Source organism: Octopus bimaculoides, chromosome 1 (genome assembly GCF_001194135.2).
Source record: "Octopus bimaculoides isolate UCB-OBI-ISO-001 chromosome 1, ASM119413v2, whole genome shotgun sequence".
NCBI classification, from domain to species: domain Eukaryota; kingdom Metazoa; phylum Mollusca; class Cephalopoda; order Octopoda; family Octopodidae; genus Octopus; species Octopus bimaculoides.
The window spans coordinates 189474677-189482547 of NC_068981.1; positions in this window are offsets into that span (position 1 = coordinate 189474677).

Below are 7871 nucleotides of genomic sequence, written 5' to 3' on the forward strand. Positions count from 1 at the left end.
AAATTTGGAGAATGGCTGCACAACTTTCTAGTAGATAGATGTCAGGCAATGGTGGCCAACAGAGTCACCTCTAAGGAAACACAAATAGCAAGTGGTATTCCACAGGGCAGTGCTATTCATAGTGGCCCTCCAGACATGTCCTTGGCTGCTCAGATAGCCACCTTTGCTAGCTATGCAGATGACACAAAAGTCTCTCAGACAATACAAAATATTGGAAATATTGCACATCTGCAACAGGAGTTGGACGTAATATACAGGTGGGCTGAGGACAACAACATGCAGTTTAATGCAGGAAAATTCCAGGCCCTACGATACCAGTACACAAAGCTAAACAACATGCAGACAGGGTACACTGGCCCAGGAGGAATTGAAATCCCTGAATCAAAATCAGTGTGTGACCTGGGCATTGACATGAACAATGATGCATCTTTCCAAGTGTATATTACTAATTTGGTAATAAAATGCAGATGGCTAACTGGATGGATCCTCCGAACTTTCAAAACAAGAGAAAAGAAGGCAATGATGGTCGTTTGGAGGGCATACGTCCTCAGCCGCTTAGACTATTGCTCCCAACTATGGTCCCCACACAATATAAAATCCATGGCAGAACTCGAAGCTATCCAACGAAGCTACACTAAGAAAACCGTCTCAATGCAACGTATCAGCTACTAGGAAAGACTGAAAGAATTAAAACTCTTCTCCCTGGAATAAAGGCGGGAGACATATGCAGTGATATACATCTGGAAAATCCTGGAAGGACTTGTACCAAACTTTGGCATTGAAAGTTACTCAAACTGCAGAATGGGGTTCCACTGCATAGTGTCAAAGATCCCAGCATTGCCCTCAAAATACAGGACTTCAAGGGCCCACAGCTCTTTAGTAGCCTTACAAAATGCCTGAGAGATCTGCATGGTGTGGATGTAAATGTCTTTAAAACAAAACTGGATCTCTTCCTGACAAGGGTTCCAGATGAGCCTACCTAATGGCAGGAAACACAGATGAGGGCAGCAGCATCAAACTCCCTCATTGACCAAATGTCACATATCAGAGGAGGTTTCAAATAAGGGTGTAGCTCGGTCAACAGTGGTGCCCCAGCATGACTGCAGCTTTGAAGCTGAAGCATTTTACGAAATAATTTTAATGTATATATATATATAATATTTAGATTGGCATCAAGCTGAGGCAACCAAAGAATTGAGCTGGATAAAAACTTTTCGATGCCAATGAGTAACACATATAAAATCTTGTATCAAAGATTTTTATAGTGTTGGGGCTATAGAATGTGATTATAATAACACTGATCACACAGAGAAATATTTAGGGAGAAGTTTTGTGTTGATGATATCTGTTAAACACACTTGAGGGATTGAATGATATCTATAGAGTAACTTTGAACAGAATGCATTACCTTACTTCTGGCTAAAATAGAGGGATGGAATCTGTAGGCAATCGCTTGTTGAACAGGAAGAGCTCATTCTGTTCTTATTTGCTGGGTCGGGAGTAATGGGGGAGGTACCCATGGCATTTGCAGGTCCTCTGAGACTGATATTATTGAAGCCATTAACGTTCCCTACAAGTTAATATCAGCAGGAGAGATATGAATAGGGAGAAGATTGCAGAAGGACTGAGTATAGTCATAAATGCAGGATATGGGAGATTAGTCACAATAAAAGCGGTGAGAAATGGGGAGCTGAGTGGGTCGGGTATGGCTGAAAGGAGGAGGTACAAGACCAGCTGGCTCTGAGGAACAGAAGCCATTACATTATGTTAGAATAGCAAGAAAGAATATTGACTTGAGGTATGTTCTTACCTTTACGATGTTCTGTCGTAAAGGTTATCACCAAGCTCAACTCTTCGACATTGAACCATAGCGCTAAAACAACAATCAGGGAGATTTAGCAAGACTATGAATGAACCGAACTTCGTAATCTGTGTCACAAAAGTTAAAACTCTGTTGAATTGATACTATCGATTACGCTTGATAGTCCAATAAATTGGGAAATCTTCCAGGAAAACTTGCTTTGGAGAAGCATCTTGACACTCACAAGAAGAGGTATCTTATAACATTGTCCAAGTCCAAGATCTGAAATGTTGATTTCCTTTGTAGTACGGGCATGAAAGAAACAGCATAAATTGAAAGGAAGTTCAGCTGACTTCGGCGAAAATTCCTGTGTAGTTGTTAACTTAAATTTTCATTCAGATTGCCATTCACAAAGTGAATCAGCTGCTGCAGCGAAATTTGAAATAAATCGTGAATATTACTAAACATGGAACATAATCTGCCATAGTCATTAAATAATGAAGAATTCATTCTAGCTGACAATCACATAAGATCTTCTTTGATACTATAGAACTTTTACCAGGCAGTGAATTTGCGAAACGTAGAATTTACACTTGAAAGCATTGATCTGATATCGTGATTGGCCAGTATTAGTAGTCATTGCAGTTAGTATTTATAGTTAGTTGACTTATCAGTTTCATGGACAATTATATCGTCTTGGTAAGTAACCACGCCAAGCAATTCACCAATATGGAAATTGATGGACGATCGAAATATTGCAGACCAAACGGATAATCCACAATTATGAAATGACACCAAACAATCCGAACGGCGTCTTGATAGTGGCTAATGAACTAGATTACACACCTAATGGAATTTGTAGACAAGTGTTCTGTCTACTGATCTGCGAGAAGTATGTAGAATTATTCATTCAGCGTAAAGTATCCTCCAACTTCTCAGTAGAACAAATCAGTATTTACTTGAGAAAATACCCATTGATGTTGTGCGGAAGCTGCTACAGATTCGCAGAGTGACAACATAACTTTTTATGGAGGAAACAACATGAGTTACTCCTTTTCAAAATTCATCAAATATTACTGCTACTTGTATAAAGTAAATTTTGAGAGGCTCATGTAAAGTATAAACGAATGCACACCTTTACAAAATACTGAACCAACAGTAATTACAATATTATCATTTAAAAAAATTAATTTGTGTGGAACTACCTTTTTATATAAAGTTAGTGAATTGCTTGGATGAAGAATATATCTTGCTACTAAGAGACAAAGACATGTTTGAAGTACTTACGTCTCTGAGAGCCAATATCGTTAATCCATTTTGAGTGACTGAAATGTATAAGTTTGATGTAAAAACTTAGAAACAACACTCTGGCAAATCAAACAGAGGCGTATAAACGAATACTCGCCTACAAAGTCCATGAGATGTGTAATCTAATTCATTAACCGCTATCAAGACGCCGTTCAGATTGTTTTGGTATAATTTCATAATTGTGGATTATCCGTTTGATTTGCAATATTTGTTATCGTAATTTTTCACTTGAAGTAAAGTTCCTCAAACCTAGCTAAACCTGTTATTGATTTAGTGACGCTGATGTTCATAATGATTGAAATATTGTCACACACGCATAATAACTTGTATCAAAAGTTAATAACGAATTAGTACTATTGTTGTGTCGCGAGGCCGAGCATCAAAATCTTACAGCTTTAACAACCAGAATTAGACTGCACGTAAATCAGGCAATGTGGCCAGGATATTAACAATCCACTTGCTGGAATATCACCCCATATTAGAGAATGTTCTCTTTTGTTCCAGTAGTTCACACGCTTATATCAGCAACAACGAAGCAGAAGTAAACAGACAAATTTCCTTGGTTGCAGATCAGTTCCAGGTTAAAAGAATCTTCGACTGGAATGACCAGAGCATTATTCCTGCCTCACATACGACGCTAATCTCTTCTGTTATTAATGTAATTACAAACTACATTCATTCTAGCATACCGCTATACACGACTGGCAAGCAACGATGTATAAATATAAATAATATAATATACTTCGATGACAATAATCGTTAATTAAACAACGATGGCTTTGGTTTATTAATGGGACAACACGCAGTCTATCGTAATACCACTACATCTAGACCCATCCGAACCTTATTCCACAGCTGGTTGATAAACAACAGCAATATAACCCTCCTTTTGGCATTTATCACATACAGTGTACATGAACTTACAGTTTGCTTGATTACTTCTCTCTCCCCTAGAATAATAAGATCCACACCAGTGTTGTCGGTTCTATAAAGTCATTTTCGAAGGAGCTACTTTTAACTAGCTTACTTCGTTGGTAAAATTGCGATTTGACTGACAGAAATTTGTTAATTAGGCATCTTCAACTTCCCCATAATACGATTTCACTATCTGGAATGTCTCTTTCTCTAACATGAAAAATCACTGATGTAAGTCGATATTATTCATTCCAGCAGCCAGGTATGCGCGGAGAATAATTTCCAGCTGATCCATAAAAGCGCATTTCATCGCTTGATTTTGTAATCGGCAATAAACTCTCGAATTTGGCTGGTCATTATTGTGAACAATAGAATGGAATTTCACACGTTCAACACCCTCAGCTTTTATTGATCAAAATTATTGAAGAACTTGGTATTTAATTTCTGCATCACCTAGGTCGTTGAGTGGCTGTGCAAGTGTCTGGGATTTCGCAAGTGAATGTAAATTTCCATAGTTTGCCACATCTGTCCCGTTAGGCTTTGAGTCACAAAATAATAACAATCACCAGAAAAATTAATCTACCTTCTAGATTAATACTGGTTAAAAACTTACCACTGTCGTCGATGAGCTGGTAGAATCGTTAGTGCATAGGACAAAATGTTTTAGCGTTTTTTCTTCCTGTTCTTTCGAATCCCACCGAAGTCACCTTTCGGGGTCGTACCTCCCTTTCCTCAAAATTATACCAGAATTAGGATTATTATTAAGTTTGCCCTTTGCTTTTGTTGAGTTTTTAGATGTTATAGGTTGTGGTGTCATTTAATGAGACTCCGTTCAGAAGGCTGTTATATTATTGTGGTAGGAACCCCGTAAAGAATGTATAAAACACAAGGTGGTAACTTTAAATACGTTTATTGTGGTCACACGTATATACACACAAGCTGAATGGAAGTGGTTGATGTACATTTGTTCCTATATCTACATGCATCTGCGTGGGTTGTATGTTAGCTGTTAACCCTGGTGAGGTAAACTCACGAACAGCAATGTTAGAACCAGTGCAGTGTGTTGGTGCTGTGTAGATGCTGGCGACGTTGGTGAGAGACATTAGTGGTGGCGACGAAGATGGAGGTCGCTGCAACGTGGTCAGTGGTTAGACCTTAGAAAATCTAGAACTAACTGAATTTCTTTATTCGCCTATAAAAGGCATATATAGAAGGTACAGAACAGGGGCGGGGACGAAACAAGGACAATCTTATAGAGGGCTGGGTTACAATCATTTAAAATTTGGATGAAATCCGGAATGATAAATGCAATCTTAAATCGAAAAATGAAAATGCAATTAAAATCCAAAATGAAAAACGCAATTAAAAATATAACTACAGAATTATATAGTTCAAGGGTTCATTTTTAACCCGCCGGGTATTTCCTTTTTCTTTTATTTCTTTTATTGTTTTGTTTTTACTTTCTTCTTTTCGTTTTGACCGGCTACACTAACAGTCTAGAACTAACTGACCCCGAGGCTAGGAAGAGGCGAGCTTTTATAGCTGACGGGTAGGCTCAAATGCTGGTTTGGAACAGGCTCAAATGCTTGTTTGAAGGCTGCGATTGGTTGGGCTGCATATTGGCGTGCGGTAGAGTAAGAGACAAATTGCACCAAATCAACCAATCTGAGTGGTAGACACAAGGGGGTCCAAAACAGCGCCCAAAGGTTAGCTGTTACTTGCTACGTTCGTAAGTATGTAATATGAGAAGTTCGCTACAAGTTGGTTTCTGGTAGGTGGATTAGTTGGTTTGCTTACGCGCTGCTCTCAAATAATACCAACGAAAATATTTAGATTTTATTAACTTGTTAATTTACAGATTGACGTTATACTGAATACTAATAGCTAATGGGCGAATATGTCTTCATGCTTGGTGAGAGGAAGAAATGTTACGTCTTCGTGCTTGGTGCGAGGAGATGTTTTTTTCACGAGGTCGGAGAGGTTTGGCAGCAGGATAACCAAGAAAACTTGTACGAGTCCGCTTGATTCCTCTGCGTGGTATTTCTCGTGAATCTCAATTTATAACCATGATTTTAGCGAGAAACCGCATGGGACTTTCCGTTAATCTTAACGCCACACAAATAGGCCAGAACAACGATTGACTGAAATATGCGTCGGAATCGCCTGATAAAGACCGCCCACCCCCTAAATATGGAACTTGATGTGCTGTGGTCTTTTCTTGTTACTGAAGTGACACGGTTTCGAATTCTTGGTACTGCTACACTTTAATTTATATAAGCTACACTTTAATTTATATAAGCTACACCCATGTCCTAACTAGACACGTTGAGAGGCAACAAGTTTTTGCATCTAAAGATGCGAACAGGTGAGGTGCCACGCGATTGAAAACTGATGTGTCTTTATAAAATTTATAACAAAACTGAATGAATAAGATTGTATTAACATGGAGCGGAATTTACATAAAATATGTGAGGTACCCAGAAGTATGATCTTTTACAATTTAGTTATTTTGGGGCTTTTATTAAGACCCGTTAGAAGGTTCTAGAAAGTTGAATCACGTGATGACTCAACGTTGATTGATTGATTGATTGGCCGACCACGTGAAATAATACTTATCTCAACCTGCATTCGCACGGCTGCCTAACGATTCAATGTTGAGTCTGCTATAAATTTAAAGACTTAGAGCAGTGTTATAGTTTAGATGTCTCCAAGACAACTTGTGTAGAGGTAAAACATACATAGCTATGTGCATCGAAAATATAACTAGCAATATTAGGTTTTACAGGAAATAGCGAATCAAATTATTAACAATATCATTAAAAGCAAGCTTTAGACAAATGTTATTTTGATTTGAATACCCTGTTTGATAGAGAAAGATAGTAAATTCGGCCATAGAATTTCTTTCTAATGTAATATTTACTGATTTCATGTCTTTGTTTTTATATCTGTACTTTCACGATTTCTCATAAAATATCAATAAACTTTGGCAAATGAATGCTATGAAAACGATCATAATAACTGGAGAAATACTAACTTTATTTATTAGTCATCATCAAGTACAAAAGAAATATCAGTAGGACATGAATTTGCTCCAAATCTAATTTTTCCTTGGTCAGGCAGTTTTATTACAAACTACGCAAAACTTTAAAATGATAATTAATGTCACAATATCTTTAACGGAATCTTTAGTCTCTAGAACGATTTTCTTTTTGTTTTGATCTAACTACTGTAAGATAGTTTACAATAAATTGAATGAGACATTATGATACTTGAAAAATTTTAGTGGCTAACAAAAGTAATTCCAGAAAGGTAAGTTACTATATACACACACTTACATACAAGGCGTTTTTGAAATGGCCATTACTCAGTCCCAGCGGGAGAAATATATATCTGATAGGTACCATTCGGTCCGTGGTGTTTTAGTATTTCTTTTTCTTTTCAGCTGAAGCCATGGTTCTGTGGACGATAGAGCACTGCAAGTCTGCCCACGATAGTTACGTGAAGAATAACGAATTTGTCACCACAGTTCAGCGTGAGTTTCGGTGCCTTCAGAAATGCATCTATGAAAACGGACACTACATGATGGATGTTGTTTTCCACACTTAATTTCGCCAAATTTAATTCAATACGAACACATTAATGACAATAAAATTTGTTTGCAGCTAAAATTAATGATCTTGTGAATTTTTCAAAAACGTCCGTCCTCTTTGTCCTCTGTGTGTGAGTGTGTGTGTGTGTGTGAGAGAGAGAAAGAGAGGGTGTGTCTGTGTGTGTGTGTGTGTGTATATATATATATATATATATATATATATATATATATACGAACCTGTTTTAATTATATATATAT